This window comes from Thalassophryne amazonica, chromosome 18, assembly GCF_902500255.1.
Source record: "Thalassophryne amazonica chromosome 18, fThaAma1.1, whole genome shotgun sequence".
Lineage (NCBI taxonomy): Eukaryota > Metazoa > Chordata > Actinopteri > Batrachoidiformes > Batrachoididae > Thalassophryne > Thalassophryne amazonica.
Genome location: NC_047120.1, coordinates 12,073,699 through 12,093,494, shown reverse-complemented (window position 1 = coordinate 12,093,494; position 19,796 = coordinate 12,073,699). Strand labels below are relative to the sequence as shown.

Genomic DNA, 19,796 nt, shown 5'->3' with positions numbered 1-19,796 from the left:
CACCTGATTCACACCTGTTTGTTCCACAAAATTGACGAACTCACTGACTGTCACACTACTATTATTGTGAACACCCCCTTTTCTACTTTTTTTTTTTTTTTACTAATAGCCAAATTTCATAGCCTTAAGAGTGTGCATATCATGAGTGCTTGGTCTTGTTGGATTTGTGAGAATCTACTGAATCTACTGGTACCTTGTTTCCCATGTAACAATAAGAAATATACTCAAAACCTGGATTAATCTTTTTAGTCACATAGCACTACTATTATTCTGAACCCTACTGTATCTTATCAAAAATAACCCAGACATGTTCACTACCTGAGTAAAAACCCCAAATTCCAGTAATTTCCGGAAAACTTCCATCACTAAGTCAACAAACCTGTTCTGTAGAAGAGATTTGGAGGATTAAAAACAGCATCCAGCCTTTTACCTCTTTTGTTCTCTTCTTTTAAATGACACATTTCTTCTTCCTGGTCTGTCATCATTCCTTCATCAGCAGGTGTTAGCTGTAATTTGAACATGTCCCTCAGCTGCTGGACTTCACACATGTTTGTAGAAAGACTTTAAAACACACAAAAGAAAGAGAGAGTCAACAACCAAGTGGAGGAAGGACTAAAAACAGGCTGATTTAATTTAATCATCTGCTGCTGCTCTGATGCCCAGAGCTGACCAATCACAAGTGTGAGACAACACTGAAATGTCTTTGTGCTGGGACAGATGTCCTAAAGCAGGAAACACCAACCCTGATCCCAGAGATCACCTGGCGTACATGTTTTCCTTACGTACCTGCTGCAACCAACTGATCAGAGAGAGAGAGAGAGAGAGAGAGAGAGAGAGAGAGAGAGAGAGAGAGAGAGAGAGAGAGAGAGAGAGAGAGAGAGAGAGAGAGAGAGGTCCATAAGATGTTTGTTTAAATAAAACTAAGTTGGTGTTAAAATAAAATAAAGTGTTCTGAACTTACACGGTCAGTGATCAGGAAGGGAAAAGAAGAAAATAAGACCATGTGTTGTGTGGGCCGCCGAAGAGGAGGTACTGCTGGCTCACCACCACCGGATGGCGCCCTGCTTGGAGTGCGGGCTTCAAGCACAAGAGGGCGCCAGAACCACTGGGAGTGACAGCCGTCAATCATCCTCAACACCAGCTGTCACTCATCATCTCATCATCACCATCACCATAAAAGCCGGGCGGCGACTCCACCTCCTCGCCGAGAAATCTCTTACGATACAAGGTAATCTCTCTGCTGACTTATACGTCGAATAATAATCTGATCTGTTTTGCAGCTGTTTTTTCCTGGTGGTATTCCTTGACTGGATTTTCGGAGCTGCACGTGTGTATGATTGGAGGTGGAGGCTCTCCCTCCACAAGAATCAGTAATCAAGGTTGCTGGGTGTGAGGATTCACACTCACTACCTTCTGTTTTTTCTGCCAGCAGTACCAGGGCCGACAACGGAGGACAGAGACCACCTGGGGACTCGGGGCTTGGCGGCTTCGGTGTTCTTCAGGCCGTTGGTGGTAGAAGCGGTGTGGGTCCCGGCTCTTCGTTCATCTGAGGTCTCCTATCTTCGAGCCTGCCCGCAATCCTCTTGTGTGTGATTGGCAGTACCTTTGTTTATTTTACGTTGTGTTCTTGTGCAACATTAAATTGTTACTCCTTCCCTTATCCATTGTCCGTTCATTAGCGCCCCCTGTTGTGGGTCCGTGTTACGACACCTTCCCAACACCATGTCCACATTTTGTGGAAAAGATATTTGCTCAATTTTGTGGCAACAAATTTACAATATTAATTCCAACATAAACTTTGTGTTTAGTTTCCTCAATGCTCAAGCTTGCAGTCTTGTTGAGTGAACTACATTTTCCAGGTTTGTTGAAAAATAACTGAAAGGCTCAGTTTGGACTGGACCATATGGAAAAAAAATATAATCACTATATTTTCCACATGTTGATCAATTTTGATCTTTACTATTATTCCACTCTCAGAATGTGCAATAAATCATTTGTATGTATGATTTTATCAACACTATCAGGAGCTATAATTCACCCTCAGTGTTAAAGAGGTTTTCAGAGTCGTTAACTGGATAAATCTTCAATTATATTTTGTTCTAGCAGGGGCGGAAGATGGCTTATCAGCAGACAACTTGGTAGCGAACACAGAAACAGAACAGTCTATGACATCGAAGATCAGCATACCGGAGGCTCCAACAGCTACAGCAGGGCACAAGCTCCAGAATTGTGTTTGTGATTGGACAAAGGTTAATTCCATCAAAGACCTTAGAATACATGAGGGCAAGAAAGACTGCCTGAAGAAGGGTCAACAGGGAAGTCGCATCGACAGCTACTTTTTGAGAAGCAAGCCGAGTCAGTCGACAGAGGTTCAGCAGCAGGACGTACACCACAGTCTGCAGGACATCAATATTCCTGCCCCAGAGGAGGAAGAACAAGGTGCAGGAGAGCAACCTGAACCCAGCCCATCACGACTAGCAGCAGAGAAGATCCAGGGGCATAGGTGACTAGTTTCATGGCCAAAGGCACATGACACGTCAGTGTGGAAGGAGGTCAATACTGATCTCTACAACATCTTGGAAGGGAGCAGAGGCACCACCATGAAGAAGCTGGAAAGAATGGGTGATCTAATCTATGCCTATGGAGAGGAACGGCTTGGTCAGGTCGAAAGCAAACAAGCTACTCTGGAAATTCCCGTTAAGTCCAGAAGGCAGATAGAAATAGACCGCCTAGTCAGGGAGAGGAGGCAGCTGAAGAAGCAATGGAGGAAGGCCACAGTGGAAGAGAAGGAGGGGATAAGCCTGCTTCATGAAGAAATTCAGAGTAGGCTTATAACACTGAGGAGAGCTGAAAACCTTCTGAGGAAGCACAGAAAGAAGAAGCAAACAACTTCATGCTTCTACAAAGATCCCTTCAAGAGTCTATTCAGGAAGGAGAAGAACGGAAGTCTCTCAATGTCAAAAGCCGACCTGGAAGAACACCTGAAAGAATCCTGCACAGATGACCGATACCAGGAAGAAGTCATGCTCCCACCTGACATTCCAGCAGTCAATCCACCAGAGCATGAACTAGATCTCAGTCCACCCAGGTGGAGTGAAGTGGGCAAAATTGTGTGTAGAGCAGTGTCCAAACTATTCCAGAGAGGGCGGTGAGCATGCAGGTTTTCTTGGCAGCCTTTGACGCCAGCAGGTGATTTCACTGATTAACATCACTTTGAGCAGATGGGATGAGTTCATCTCCAGGTCCCACTGGGATTCCATACAGGCTCTACAATAATGCATCAGATGTCCTGCAATTCCTTTGGAAGCTGATGAGAGTTGAGTGGCAAAAGAAGGAGATACCAAGGTCCTGGTGGAGGGCCAGAGGGATGCTTATCCCCAAGGAAAAGGAATCAGAGATCAGCCAGTTCTGCCAGATCAGCCTTCTAAACATTGAGGGAAAAATCTTCTTCAGCATGGTCGCCCACAGATTGGCAGTGTACCTGCAAAGAAACAATCTGATTGACACGTCAATAAAAAAAGCAGGCATATCAGGCTTTTCTGGGTGTGTGGAACATGCCAGTATCATCTGGCATCAGATCCAGGTCGCCAGGAGGGAGAGCACAGATCTCCATGTGGTGTTCCTGGATCTCGCAAATGCTTCTGTCTCAGTCCCTCACAACCTCCTGTGGACAGCCTTTGACTACTTCAGGGTTCCAGCAGCTCTCACATCCCTTGTCAAGGCCTACTTCCGGGACATCCAGCTCTGCTTGACAACAGCAGAGGTACACTACAGCATGGCAACACCTGGAAGTGGGAATCAAGGCTATTTGCACCATCTCCCCGCTGGCCTTTACTCTTGGCATGGAGGTCATCATCCAGGCCTCTCAATAGGTGGTTGGCGGACAGCAGACAAGACCGGGGCTGAGGCTGCCTCCAGTGAGAGCCTATATGTATGACCTCACAACGGTTTGCACTCTACGGCTACTTAGAAAGCTCCAGGAAACCACAGAATTGGTTTGCATGAAGATCAAGCCAACCAAGTCCAGATGTATCTCCATTGTCAAGGGGAGACTGTCAGACCACCACTTTCACATTGGCAAGGAACCCATTCCAACGGTTTCCAAGAAGCCGGTGAACAGCCAAGGTCGGTGGTATGGCCCCTCTCTCAAAGACAGAGAGCAAGTACAGCAGCTCAGGAACGAGGTAGCCAGTGACCTGGAGAACATCAATAGAACCCTGCTTCCTGGCAAGCTGAAGCTCTGGTCCATGCAGTACAGACTACTCCCACACCTTCTCTGGCCGCTTACCTTGTATGAGTCACTCTCAAAGATGGAAAAGCTGAAAAAAAAAAAAAAAAAAAAACTGGTTAGCTCATAGATAAGGAAGCGGCTTGGTCTTCCCAGGTGCTTTAGCAGGAATGGACGATACGGCAAAGCGATGCTACACCTGCCCATTTCCACCCTGGCAAAGGAGTACAAATGTGCCAAAGTCAGACTGGAGATGATGCTATTAGATTCGAGTGATCCATTTGTTGCCCAAACTGCCCCCATCCTAGCCACCGGGAGGAAGCGGACCTCACTGGCTGCAACCGAGCAAGCAACGGCAGCACTCAGACACAGGGGGCAGAGTGCAGGAGGGAAGAAGTGGTCTTGGTCTTGGGGCCAGTACACCAGCATAGAACAAGGCCACTTCTTTTCAGAGACGAAAGCTGGTGGTCCAGTAGGTATGCCGAGAAGAGAAAGCAGGAAGGTGTGCACAAGCTGTGGCACAGGCAAAGGAAGGGCAATGGAAGGCATGGGAAGGAGTAGAGAAGAGGAAGATATTCTGGAAAGAGCTGTGGGAGATGGAGGGATTTAAGGCGAGCTTTACCATGAGGGCTGCCTACAATGTCCTACCTTCTCCTGCAAACCTAAGCCAGTGGCATGGCGAAGACCCCACATGCCCTCTATGTCCGAGTCCAGCAACATTGAAGCACATCTTGGTGGGATACAAGACCGGCCTCACCCAAGGCCACTACACCTGGCGGTACAACCAGGTGCTAAAGTGTCTTGCAGCAGTGCTGGAAAGTCAACAGACAAGAGTGAACGCGCTTCCTCCTTCGTCATCCCATAGGCAATTAGCATCATTTGTCCTGGAGGGTGAGGGGCAAGCTAGCATTGCCACCATAAGTCTAGATACTGGGCAGAGCACGGGACTGGAAGCTGCAGGCAGACTTGGGCAAGAAGCCCAAGCTGAGATCGCAGTTACCAACTTGCGACCAGACCTTGTTCTGTGGTCAGCCTCGCTCAAGCTCGTCTACATCATTGAGCTCACGTGCCCTGGGAGAGTGCAGTGGACGAGGTCTAAGAATGAAAGAAGCTGAGGTATACAGAACTTGCAGCCCATGCGCAACAACATGGCTGGAAAGCGAAGATACGCCCAGTCAAAGTAGGCTGCAGAGGGTTTGTAGCCACCTCAACATCCAGGCTACTCAGGGAGATGAGAGTGTGAGGGAGGGCCCACCGATAGGCAGTCAAAGACCTCTCTAGGGTTGCTGAGAAGGGGAGCCAGTGGCTGTGAATGAAGAGAAAGGACTCATTCAAGTGATTTGACTGTGTCTAGGGATGCTGGGATTCACTGCTGAACCCCCTGGAGGTGTCATGGGCCTATCAGTGAAACACCTAAGAAGGAGGGTGCCCACTTGACAACCCAAAGAATGCCATCACCCAATTGACGAATCCACAGAGTCTCATCGGTGCCTCAAGTACTTTTTGAGGGACAGTAACATCTAGTCCAGTGGTGTCCAAACTACGAGGTCTGAGAGAAAAGAAATGGACCTTTTTATTTTTTTCAAAAACTATATGGATTTGAATCACGTACGATTACATCAGACAAGCTTGAACCCTCGTGCGCATCGTGAGTTTTTTCACGCCTGTCGGTTGCGTCATTCGCCTGTGGGCAGGCTTTGAGTGAGCAGTGGTCCACCCCTCCCGTCGGAATTCCTTTGTCTGAAAACTTGCTGAGAGACTGGCACTTTGCTTTATCAAAAATTTTTCAGAAACTGTGAGGCAGATCCAAGTGGACACCATTTGAGAAATTCAGACAGTTTTCGGTGAAAATTTTAAGGGCTGATGAGAGATTATGGAGTGTTACTGTCGCTTTAAGGACTGCCCACGGAGCCGGACGGCGTGCCGCGCTCCGAGCCGCCGTCGTCAGCCTGTTTCGAGCTGAAAACTTCCAAATTTAAGCCTCTGTTGACCCAGGACGTCGTGAGAGAACAGAGAAGTTTCAGAAGAGGTCGGGATCAGCAGTTTATCCGGACATTCCACTGTTAAAGGAGATTTTGTAATGAAAGACGTGCGGACGGATTCGCGCGTCGGCACCCAGCCGCTCATGGCGCGGCACCTCCGTTGGAAGCCTTACAGAACAAGTTTGAACATGCCCAGCTGTTAAATAATTTCTCGGATACTCACTCGACTGAAAGCCATCGAAAGCCGCCTAAATCTTACGAATGGTTATCAACATGGAGGTGTTTTGCTGTGGCGCCGTGCGATGAGCGGCTGTGTCCCGACGCGCGAATCCGTCCGCACGTCTTTCATTACAAAATCTCCTTTAACAGTGGAATGTCCGGATAAACCGCTGATCCCGACCTCTTTTGAAACTTCTCTGTTCTCTCACAACTTCCTGGGTCAACAGAGGCTTAAATTTGGAAGTTTTCAGTTCGAAACAGGCTGACGACGGCGGCTCGGGATGCGGCGCGCCGTCCAGCTCCGTGGGGAGTCCTTAAAGCAACAGTAACACTCCATAATCTCTCATCAGCCCTTAAAATTTTCACCGAAAACCGTCTGAATTTCTCGAATGGTGTCCACTCGGATCTGCCTCACAGTTTCTGAAAAAATTTTGATAAAGCAAAGCGCCAGTCTCTCAGCAAGTTTTCAGACAAAGAAATTCCGACGGGAGGGGTGGACCACTGCTCACTCAAAGCCTGCCCACAGGCGAATGACGCAACCGACAGGCGTGAAAAAACTCACAATGCGCACAAGGGTTCAAGCTTGTCTGATGTAATCGCACGTGATTCAAATCCATATAGTTTTGAAAAAATAAAAAGGTCCATTTCTTTTCTCACAGACCTCGTATTCCAGAAAGGGCCAAGAGGGTGCAGGTTTTCTGTGCAGCCAATGACTCCAGCAGGTGATTTCACTGATTAACATCACTATGAGCAGGTGGGATGAGTTCATCAGTGAAATCACCTGCTGGAGTCAGTGGATGCAAAGAAAACCTGCACCCTCTCGGCCCTTTCTGGAATACTTTGGACACCACTGATCTCGTCCTACGCAATAGATCCAATAAGACTATTTTTGGGCAGTGTGGCAGTTAGTGCACTTGCTTCCAAACCAGAAAGTCACTGGTTGAAGACCACTCATGCTTAATTCTCCATGTCATGTGGAGTTGTGTCAGGAAGGACATCCAGTGTAAAACCTGCACCAAATCAACATGCAGATACATATCAGATCTGCCGTGGCAACCCTGAACAAAAAGAGAAAAGCTGACAGAACTTAAAATGGTTTTATTTCTTATCGTTTCCTGCTCTTCATGTCGACTTGTATCTCCGTTTATCTGTGCAGTTGGAACATCAGCAGTTTCCTTCAGGATAAATTCAGTCTTCTGATTCTAACTGGTTATCAGGGTGCTGCATTTTCAAGCTCAGTGTTTCTACAACAAAGTGAACAAAGTCCGATAAATGATGCTTTTTATATTCAGAGGTTTGCATCACTGTGATTTAGAATCTTTGAGTGAAACCATGGTGTTGTGCTCAGAGTTCAGCAGTTTGGAGTCATGATGTTGACTCATGAGCTTCAGATTTTATGAACTGTTTGCATAGTTCCATTTTTGTGCATATAAAATGAGGAAAAACTGCAACTGATAGTATCGACTGATTGGCTTCATCATTCCATCACCAAGCTGAACTGTCCTTCATTTATTCACAATGTGTCTTATTTATTTTCCCTGATATTTGGTGTTCAGTCTATAATAAGCCATATTGGAATCTCGGGTGACACACTGCATTGTGGGAGAGGTCAGAGGTCACGAGTACCAAACACAACCGGTACATGCGAGCGGCCAATTTAATCCAAGTCATTAATCTCTCTGTTTATCAGTATTTTGTGTCTGTATATAGTTCATGTAGTGGGCCTGACATGCCATGGCTGACCCAGTAACCGGAGAAGTAAAACAAGGATATTTTTCACGTCAACCTCAATTCCAATGAAGTTGGGACGTTGTGTAAAACGTAGATAAAAGCAGAATACAATGATTTGCAAATCCTCTTCAACCTATATTCAATTGAATACACCACAAAGACAACATATTTATTGTTCAAACTGATAAACTTCCTTGTTTTTGTGCAAATATTTGCTCATTTTGAAATGGATGCCTGCAACACATTTCAAAAAAGCTGGGACAGTGGTATGTTTACCACTGTGTTACATCATCTTTCCTTCTAAAAACACTCAATAAGCATTTGGGAACTGAGGACACCAATTGTTGAAGCTTTGTAGGTGGAATTCTTTCCCATTCTTGGTTGATGTACGACTTCAGTTGTTCAACAGTCCGGGGTCTCCGTTGTCGTATTTTGCGCTTCATAATGCACCACACATTTTCAATGGGTGACAGGTCTGGAGTGCAGGCAGGCCAGTCTAGTACCCGCACTCTTTTACTATGAAGCCACGCTGTTGTAACATGTGCAGAATGTGGCTTGGCATTGTCTTGCTGAAATACGCAGGGACGTCCCTGAAAAAGACGTTGCTTGGAATGGCAGCATGTGTTGCTCCAAAACCTGGCTGTACCTTTCAGCATTGATGGTGCCATCACAGATGTGTAAGTTGCTCATGCCATGGGCACGAACACACCCCCATACCATCACAGATGCTGGCTTTTGAACTTTGCGCTGGTAACAATCTGGATGGTCTTTTTCCCCTTTTGTCCGGAGGACATGACGTCCATGATTTCCAAAAACAATTTGAAATGTGGACTCATCAGACCACAGCACACTTTTCCACTTTGTGTCTGTCCATTTCAAATGAGCTCGGGCCCAGAGAAGGCGGCGGCGTTTCTGGATGTTGTTGATGTATGGCTTTCGCTTTGCATGTAAGAGTTTTAACTTGCACTTATAGATGGAGCGATGAACTGTGTTAACTGACAATGGTTTTCTGCAGTGCTCCTGAGCCCACGCGGTAAGATCCTTTACACAATGATGTCGGTTTTTAATGCAGTGCCGCCTGAGGGATCGAAGGTCAATGTTGTTCTTCAGCCTTGCCGCTTATATGTACAAAGTTCTCCAGATTCTCTGAATCTTCTGATTATATTATGGACTGTTGATGATGGAATCCCTAAATTCCTTGCAAGTGAACCTTTAGAAACCTTGTTCTTAAACTGTCAGACTATTTTTTCATGCAGTTGTTCACAAAGTGGTGATCCTCGCCCCATCTTTGCTTGTGAATGGTTGAGACTTTTGGGGATGCTCCTTTTATACCCAATCATGATACTCACCTGTTTCCAATTAACCTGTTCACCTGTGGAATGTTCCAAACAGGTGTTCTTCGAGCATTCATCAACTGTCTCAGTCTTTTGTTGCCACTGTCCCAACTTTTTTGAAATGTGTTGCAGGCATCCATTTCAAAATGAGCAAATATTTGCACAATAAAAAATATCAGTTTGAACATTAAATATACTCAACAAAAATATAAATGCAACACTTTTGGTTTTGCTCCCATTTTGTATGAGATGGACTCAAAGATCTAAAACTTTTTCCACATACACAATATCACCATTTCTCTCAAATATTGTTCACAAACCAGTCTAAATCTGTGATAGTGAGCACTTCTCCTTTGCTGAGATAATCCATCCCACCTCACAGGTGTGCCATATCAAGATGCTGATTAGACACCATGATTAGTGCACAGGTGTGCCTTAGACTGCCCACAATAAAAGGCCACTCTGAAAGGTGCAGTTTTATCACACAGCACAATGCCACAGATGTCGCAAGATTTGAGGGAGCGTGCAATTGGCATGCTGACAGCAGGAATGTCAACCAGAGCTGTTGCTCGTGTATTGAATGTTCATGTCTCTACCATAAGCCGTCTCCAAAGTCGTTTCAGAGAATTTGGCAGTACATCCAACCAGCCTCACAACCGCAGACCACGTGTAACCACACCAGCCCAGGACCTCCACATCCAGCATGTTCACCTCCAAGATCGTCTGAGACCAGCCACTCGGACAGCTGCTGAAACAATCGGTTTGCATAACCAAAGAATTTCTGCACAAACTGTCAGAAATCGTCTCAGGGAAGCTCATCTGCATGCTCGTCGTCCTCATCGGGGTCTCGACCTGACTCCAGTTCGTCGTCGTAACTGACTTGAGTGGGCAAATGCTCACATTCGCTGGCGTTTGGCATGTTGGAGAGGTGTTCTCTTCACGGATGATGCGAAGGAGATGTGTTGCACTGCATGAGGCAAATGGTGGTCACACCAGATACTGACTGGTATCCCCCCCCCAATAAAACAAAACTGCACCTTTCAGAGTGGCCTTTTATTGTGGGCAGTCTAAGGCACACCTGTGCACTAATCATGGTGTCTAATCAGCATCTTGATATGGCACACCTGTGAGGTGGGATGGATTATCTCAGCAAAGGAGAAGTGCTCACTATCACAGATTTAGACTGGTTTGTGAACAATATTTGAGGGAAATGGTGATATTGTGTATGTGGAAAAAGTTTTAGATCTTTGAGTTCATCTCATACAAAATGGGAGCAAAACCAAAAGTGTTGCGTTTATATTTTTGTTGAGTATATGTTGTTTTTGTGGTGTATTCAATTGAATATAGGCTGAAGAGGATTTGCAAATCATTGTATTCTGTTTTTAATTTACATTTCACACAACGTCCCAACTTCATTGGAATTGAGGTTGTAGTATGTAAGAAAGGTGGGCTTTCATGTATTTCAGTATTAGCAAATTTTTTCATGTACGCATTTGTTGTTAGTTTGTATTAAATCTACCTTTTATGTTCAAGATCACAATTTCATGATGACTGGTTTCTCCAACTCAAGATATACATACTGAACAGTTAGAAAACTGCCATGCCTTGTCCATGTTTTCATAATGAAAACATACACAAAATTTGTCCTTTTTGGTGTACAGTGGTCCCTCACTATAACGCGGTTCACCTTTAGCGGCCACGCAGTTTCACGGATTTTTTTTGTTGTGCAATTTTGCATGATTTTCTTTTTTTTTTTTTTTTTAACAGCGCATTGTGTTCTGCATCCTTATCACGCAAGCCGGTCGCGGCTCCGGTCAGCATCACCACGATTGCTCTCACTGCCTCCGATGCGCTTTCTGCGGGCTCGGTAAACGCAGCAGCGGGCCACTCACACCGCCCTCCTCTCTGCTGTGCGGAGCTGCGACAAATCTGGCAACAGGTCCAGAGACTATGCTCGCTGTTTTGATGCGGATGTTGACCGCAGCCGCAGAGCTCTGTGGCCACTGAGAGAGGACTTGGATTCTTTGCAGGTCCCGCATCCGTACCTCCGGAGGCAGTGAGCGAAGGTAGAGTATGTGCATTGTGTTCTGCGTGTGTCTGTTTATAATCTTCTCGCACAGAAGAAAAAAAGAGTGTTTACACGAGAGAAAAGTGAGAAAATGTTAATGCCTGTTTGTGAAAAGTGTATAAAGTGTGTAGTGAGGGGTTTTACAGCCTTAAAACGTCTATAATAATTGCAAAAAATAGTGCTGACTACTTCGCGGATTTTGGTTATCGCGGGTTAGTTTTAGAACGTAACTCCTGCGATAAACGAGGGAGCTTTTTGTTGGTAATGACTATCTTTCTACCTGTCCAATACCTCATGCTCCTTGTCTTTGACTCCAGATGTCCGTGTAGGTCATCAAGGTCATTTGATGTACTTGGCGTGGAACTGTTGCTCAACTTCAGCAGTTCTATTTGATGTTTCAGCTGGAGATTCTCTTTGTGTAAATTCAGACATCCAGAACACTGACAATGGTAAGTGTGGTCCTCTAAACAAGGTGTGGAACTGTTGCTTAACTTCAGCAGTTCTATTTGATGTTTCAGCTGGAGATTCTCTTTGTGTAAATTCAGACATGCAGAACACTGACAATGGCAAGTGTGGTCCTCTAAACAAGGTGTGGAATTGTTGCTTAACTTCAGCCATTCTATTTGGTGTTTCAGCTGGAGATTCTCTTTGTGTAATTTCAGACATCCAGAACACTGACAAACATCACTGCAATTGCACTGAAATTGGTAAGTGTGGTCCTCTAAACAAGGTGTAGAAATGTCAGGAATATGATTTGTTGATTCCTTTTCAACTTCATGAGTGTTTATCTCCTCAGGTAACTCAAGTTTATGTCGCATGCTTCTTGGTGCAGAAAATGGTCGCTCTGTAGGTCGCATTTGAGAAGGGATTGGTTTTTGCAGATTGTACCCAAGATGAAGGGTGGGAACTGGATTTTCCTCAGTTGGGCATCCATCGATGAAATGTTTGGAACATACTGTCGAATTTGAATTGGGCTGCCAATTCTTCCCACTGTGCAAGTCCTGCTGGTTGACTGCTTTTGTCCACAGCTGCCTTTGTTCAGGATTATGCCCCTCAGTTGGAAAAGGGTGGAGTGTGAAAGGAGGTGGGCAAATGCATGAACATGTTCCAAAATTGCAGTTATGTTCAGGACACTTCTGGGGCATCCACCGATTCACATGGTACTCTCCATTGCTGCAACCCATTATTGCACATGTCTGCATAGCGTATCCTACAAAGACAGAAAAGATGGATTTTAACATAGTAATCACTGAATGCTTAATAAATTTGCAAGGAATAAATGAATGACCCCTTGGGTCATACTGAGCACAGAAGTTCTGACTTGGGCTGGGCTCAAACACCCCACCTGTTGTTCAGCAGGCTGATTCATATATGGTAGGCATGTGCAGATTAATCAATACGAATCGGTATCTAGATACAAATGTGCACAAGCTGAATGCATGGATTCATTCAGTGTGTGTCGATTCATTTGACAAGCTGAATCATGTTGCATCGCTCGCTGCCTGCTTGCTAGAATAGACCAATATGGGTTTTTCAGGGCCGATACCTATTATGAGTAGTCAAGGAGGCTGATAACCGATATTTAGAGCAGATATTCATTTGCAGTAAAAGTGAAAATATTGGTGTCAAAATTTTGAATTATACAAACTCTAACACTTAACTTTGTTTAAATGCCTTTTAAACATTTTTTAATCTTAGACAAACATATTTGTTTTAAAATTCTAACAAAAAGTGCAGGAAGCTCACAGTCTCTGCAGCATGTCTTATGGAGTTAAATGAAAACTTAAACAACGTGGAACAATCTTCCGCTGCACATAAGGCAGTCAGACACTGTAAATTTTTAAAATCAAAACATACACCTGTTTTCCTTGTTTTATCATTAGTATTTGATGTGTATTATATATATTATTTAAATTTTTTTGGTACTTTTTATGGGTTGCTTTTTATCATGTATTTAATCTTTTAATTCCTTTGCTGTGTAGGCACTGCCTAGCTTAGTTGAATAAACCCAAACATAACAAAAGTTCATGAACGCATCATTACATTCATAATACACATACTGTACCTGAGTTTTGGAAAAAGGAAAAAAAAAATTGCATATGATGCAAATATATATATATAAAAAAATTACAAACGGCCACATCAGTCTACTTTCTCACTCTTCAACACACTTGAATATTTGTCTATTTGCAAGAAAACACGGTCCAGAAACTAATTATGGCTACTATCAGAATCATCACATTCAACTAACCTCTAACACTTTCTTACCTTAAATGTTGCGATGTAGGAACAAGAAGTGCACCTACATTTTATGGACTGAGGGTAGCGTGCCTCTCCTCACGTTTTACAAGCAGCTTGCAGCGTGTTAACACTGTCACACTCGACTCTCCTGAAGTTCAGTAATATTCGCAACTTCCCTGCCAATTCTGTGAGCTTAATAGATGAGTCGTTATTTCTGAAATTGCGTTTCAAATCATTTTTTAACACACTGGTTTCTCCGCTGGTGTTTGCTTTCTCCATTGTTCTTCTTCTTTGAATTCCGGTGGAAAGAGCGGCCAGAAATACTGTTGGCTTCTGGGCCTTGTAGTTCTTTTGACTTGCGTTAGGTTTAATGAAAGAAAACTACAGAATGGCAGTACTGGTCCTTTGTTTTCTTTTTTCCGATTAGTTGGTTTCTGTTCCCGTCTGCTCCCGGTAACATTTTAATCCTGTACCGTCCCAATTACATGATGAATAGTAAAGTTGACTCCCATCCCGTGGGATTCCCGAAAAAAATGTCAGCCTCCTCTTTGAAACTTGCACTCGGAAAACTTTTCCTTCTCTCCGTCATGTGTGTAAGAACACTGTGTGCATGCACAGCTGTTGCTGCTGATTGGCCATTTCCCATGACGAGGTTCTCCGTGTAACCAATCAGATGGTGCTGTGGGTGGGACAGTGCTAGAGACAAAGCAGTGACTGCAGACAGAGGCGCGAGTGCATCAGAGCCAAAATAATACCGTTTTAAATGGATCACTTATCTGCAGTCAGATTAAAAAAGAAGGCAGAAGCCGATATGCATCAAAATGCCGAATATCGGCCGCTAGTATCGGTCCATCCCTACTGGTTGCATCGATTTTTTTTCTTCCCCCGATTCACATTGAATGCACCACGGACGGAAGCCAAAAAGCTTAAGATTTCCATATCAGTCCTTCAGTTCTGGACACCGGAGCGGCGTTGTTTTTGAGGGTGCTTATATAAAAATAATCATTTCTCTATGCTGATTGCAGACTGCGGCGGGTGTGCTTTAAGCAAAGAAGCAGCGCTTCAACCTTCTGTTCGCTGGTTCTCCGCTTCACTTCCAGCAGCAGGCCCACAATGTCTTCATTAACACCTCTCAAAGCCATTTGTCAATCGTGAGTCAGCTTTGTGTGGATTAAAGTCATGAACTGGGACTCTTGTGCTGTTGCTGGCTAGAAACGTCCAACATTCCACACCGGAGTTTTACGCGATGGTTCTCTGGCCTGAGCACAAGCCGTGCATAAACTGAAGTTGTCCATCAGGTAAAGGAAACAACAACAACAATAATAATAATAATAACTAGGACTGCAAGCAGTCATATACAGGCCCTCGTATCTGCATCACCACCTCCCCGGGCCAGCACGTCCCCTTGTGACCACATGTGGGCAGGTGCATACAGGGGCAGACACTCATCATACAGTTCAAGTTTCAAGTAAATCAGACAGTGCATGAAGGAGTTATGACAGTTGATGGTTCATCCACGAGGTGGCAGTCAGAGCACAAGCAGAGGGGCAGGTGTGTTCGGGGGCCTACCCTCATCCCACATTTGAAGTTTCAACTCAATCAGACAAAGCACAAAGGAGTTAATGTGACTTGATGTTCCATGGGGAATGGTCAAAATGGCAGTGGCATAGCGGCCACACCCTTTGACATAGAAAAAAACTCTTTTGATAACTTTTGATCAGCATAGTCTGTGGATGCTCTGAAAGAAATCTGAAGTGTATTGGACAAAATCCCTAGGAGGCGACCATTCAAATACAATGTGTGGAAATCATGCAAAAAATGACAAGAAAATTCAAAATGGCTAACTTCCTCTTTGGAGTAGACCAATGGTGCGAAAGACTTTTTTGTACATCTATGGAAGTTACATATGTGTACTAATTTTCATGTCCTTACTGCAAAAAACCCCTAAGAGGAGGGGTTTTTGAAAGGTGCAAGGGGGCGCTATAGAGGCATTTTGCCCCACCCATGGGTGACACCCCTATGACCTGTGAGAGGTTTTCATGCTTGACCTCTGTATCAATTGTCATGATGATATGACAAAATTAAAGCTATCAAAGAAGAATGCAATTTCATGGCGAAGGGGCGATATTCGACACGCTGCCACATGGACGCCATTACTCGTAGCTTCACAGCGATTGTTGCTTAAGTTAACCAACTTGTTCTGCATGTTTTAGAAGTGGAATGAAGTTGATGGGATTAAGTATGTGACATCAGTACCTATTAACCTATAAATAGGACATTTCTTGTTACCACAAGGGGGTGGTATGAGTTAGGTGGGACATTAATATATGCGGATGATCAGGGCAGAGCCCTCATCATGTCCAGCAAGTCTGAAAGATCTACGATCAAGTATGTGGGCATGACAGCCATTCGAAGTGAAACGGCGTGCTCCGAAACGCTCGCCAAAGTTTGATGAACCCTAGCAGCCAGGCCACTTCACCGACAGAAATTCTTTTGGTAACTTTTGATCAGCATGGGGTCATGAAGATGTGTACCAAATTTGAAGGCGATTGAATGAAATCCCTAGAATGAGTTTGTTAAAATGTAAGTTGTAGAAATGGCCAAAAATGGCAAAAATTACCTCAAAACGTAAATCAAAATGGCCGACTTCCTGTCGACATTTCATCATTTTGTGCGTCCCAGCATGGGGAAAGTCCGAAATTGGGACTTGAGAAGTCAGAGGAAAAATAATAAATAATAATAAACAGGACAATTACAATAGGGTCCTCGCAGTACTTTGTCCTGCTTGGCCCTAAAAAAAAAACAGCACAATTACAAATAATAAACAGCGCAATTATGAATAATAAACAGTGCAATTATAGTAGGGTCCTCGTAGGAGTTTGTCCTACTCAGGGCCTAATAATAATAATAATAACATCCTCTGTTTTGTGGCACCACGTGCACAGCTCCCAAGAGCCGCAGAGATGTCAGTCTGAATTAATACTTCAGAGCAAATCACCATTTTAAAATGACACCTCTTTCCAAATAGTATATAACCTCAATTCCAGTGAAGTTGGGATGTTGTGTAAAATGTAAATAAAACAGAATACAGTGATTTGCAAATCCTCTTCAATCTATAATAAATTAAATACACCACAAAGACATGATAATTAATGTTCAAACTGATAAACTTTATTGTTTTTTGTGCAAATATTTGCTCATTTTGAAATGAATGCCTGCAATACATTTCAAAAAAGCTGGGACAGTAGTATGTTTACCACTGTGTTACATCACCTTTCCTTCCAACACCACTCAATAAGCATTTGGGAACTGAGGACACTAATTGTGAAGCTTTGTAGGTGGAATTCTTTCCCATTGTTGCTTGATGTACAACTTCGGTTGTTCAACAGTCCGGGGTCTCTGTTGTCATATTTTCGCTTCGTAATGTGCCGCACATTTTCAATGGGTGACAGGTCTGGACTGCAGACAGGCCAGTCTAGTACCCGCACTCTTACTACGAAACCACGCTGTTGTAACACGTGCAGAATGTGGCTTGGCATTGTCTTGCTGAAATAAGCAGGGACGTCCCTGAAAAAGACGTTGCTTAGATGGCAGCATGTGTTGCTCCAAAACCTGGATGTACCTTTCAGCATTGATGTCCCATTACAGATGTGTAACTTGGACATGCCATGGGCAAGAACAAACCGCCATACCATCACAGACGCTGGCTTTTGAACTTTGCGCTGGTAACAATCTGGATGGTCTTTTTCCTCTTTTGTCCGGAGGACATGACATCCATGATTTCCAAAAACAATTTGAAACGTGGACTCATCAGACCACAGCACACTTTTCCACTTTGCATCTGTCCATTTCAAATAAGCTCGGCCCAGAGAAGGCAGCGGCATTTCTGGATGTTGATGATGTATGGCTTTCACTTTGCATGGTAGAGTTTTAACTTGCACTTGTAGATGTAGCGACAAACTGTGTTAACTGACAATGGCAATGACAAGACAAATGCCAAGCCACATTCTGCACGTGTTATAACAGTGTGGCTTCATAGTAAAAGAGTGCAGGTACTACACTGGCCTGCCTGCAGTCTAGACCTGTCACCCATTGAAAATGTGTGGCGCATTATGAAGCGCAAAACACGACAACGGAGACTGCTGAACAACTGAAGTTGTACATCAAGCAACAATGGGAAAGAATTCCACCTACAAACAACAATTAGTGTCCTCAGCTCCCAAACATTTATTGAGTGTTGTTAGAAGGAACGGTGATGTAACACAGCGGTAAACATACCACTGTCCCAGCTTTTTTGAAACATGTTCCAGGCATCCATTTCAAAATGAGCAAATATTTGCACAAAAACAATAAAATTTATCAGTTTGAAATATCTTGTCTTTGTGGTGTATTCAATTGAATATAGGTTGAAGAGGATTTGCAAATCATTGTATTTTGTTTTTATTTACATTTTACACAACATCCCAACTTCACTGGAAATGTTGTTGTACAACTTATGTCCAGCATGTGCAGGGCATATAAGTCACGCTGGCAATCACTGAAAATTTTTAGCATGCCCAAAATTTTTTGAGGAGCTCATCTTATTAGGACGTACATCAGTGAGCTTCAGCATGTTTCAACTTGCTCTTAACTATATATATATATATATATATATATATATACACACACACACACACACACACACACACACACACACACACACACACACACACACACACACACACACACACACACACACACACACACACACACACACACACACACGAGGTCTGTCAATCAAGTATAGGTCCTTGTTATTTTTTTCAAAAACTATATGGATTTCATTCATATGTTTTTACGTCAGACATGCTTGAACCCTCGTGCGCATGCGTGAGTTTTTCCACGCCTGTAGGTGACGTCATTCGCCTGTGAGCACTCCTTGTGGGAGGAGTCGTCCAGCCCCTCGTCGGAATTCCTTTGTCTGAGAAGTTGCTGAGAGACTGGTGCTTTGTTTGACCAAAATTTTTTCTAAACCTGAGAGGCACATCGAAGTGGACACGGTTTGAAAAATTAAGCTGGTTTTCGGTGAAAATTTTAACGGCTGATGAGAGATTTTGAAGTGATACTGTTGCTTTAAGGACTTCCCACGGAGCGGGACGTCGCGCAGAGCTCCCAGGTGCCGTCGTCAGCCTGTTTCAAGCTGAAAACCTCCACATTTCAGGCTCTATTGATCCAGGACGTCGTGAGAGAACAGAAGAAGTCGGTTTCAGCATTTTATCCGGATATTCCACTGTTAAAGGAGATTTTTTTAATGAAAGACGTGCGGACGGGTCCGCGCATCGGGACGCAGCCGGCGCGGTGCGGCGGCACAGGAAAAACACCTCCGTGTTGATAACCATTTGTAAAATCCAGGCGGCTTTTGATGGCTTTCAGTGGAGTGAGTATCTGAGAAATTGATTAACAGTTGGGCATGTTCCAACTTGTCCTTAAGGCTTCCAACAGAGGTGTTTTTCCTTTGGCGGAGCGTCGTGGCGGCTGCTAGCCGACGCTGCAATCCATCTGCATGTCTTTCATTAAAAAATCTCCTTTAACAGTGGAATATCCGGATAAAATGCTGAAACTGACTTCTTCTCAAATTTCTCTGTTCTCTCACGACGTCCTGGATCAATACAGCCTGAATTGTGGAGGTTTTCAGCTTGAAACAGGCTGACGGCGGCGCCTGGGAGCGCTGCGCGATGTCCCGCTCCGTGGGAAGTCCTTAAAGCGACAGTATCACCTCAAAATCTCTCATCAGCCGTTAAAATTTTCACCGAAAACGAGCTTAATTTTTCGACCCATGTCCACTTTGATGTGCCTCACAGGTTTAGAAAAAATTTTGAACAAACAAAGCGCCAGTCTCTCAGCAACTTCTCAGACAAAGGAATTTCGACGAGGGGGCTGGACCACACCTCCCACAAGGAGTGCTCACAGGCGAATGACGTCACCGATAGGCGTGGAAAAACTCACGCATGCGC

The 19,796-nt window shown here is 44.3% G+C and overlaps 1 long non-coding RNA gene across 1 annotated transcript in view; it reads right to left on the bottom strand.

The window, feature by feature from the left end:
- Positions 1-521: 521 nt before the first annotated feature.
- LOC117530325 overlaps positions 522-19,796 on the bottom strand; it is a 28,840-nt gene continuing 9,565 nt past the window's right edge. Inside the window, exons 2-3 of the long non-coding RNA XR_004566315.1 lie at positions 12,172-12,772; positions 522-561 (exon numbers count right to left, since the gene is read on the bottom strand). This is a non-coding gene — a long non-coding RNA (uncharacterized LOC117530325). The remainder of the gene's footprint in view (positions 562-12,171; positions 12,773-19,796) is intronic.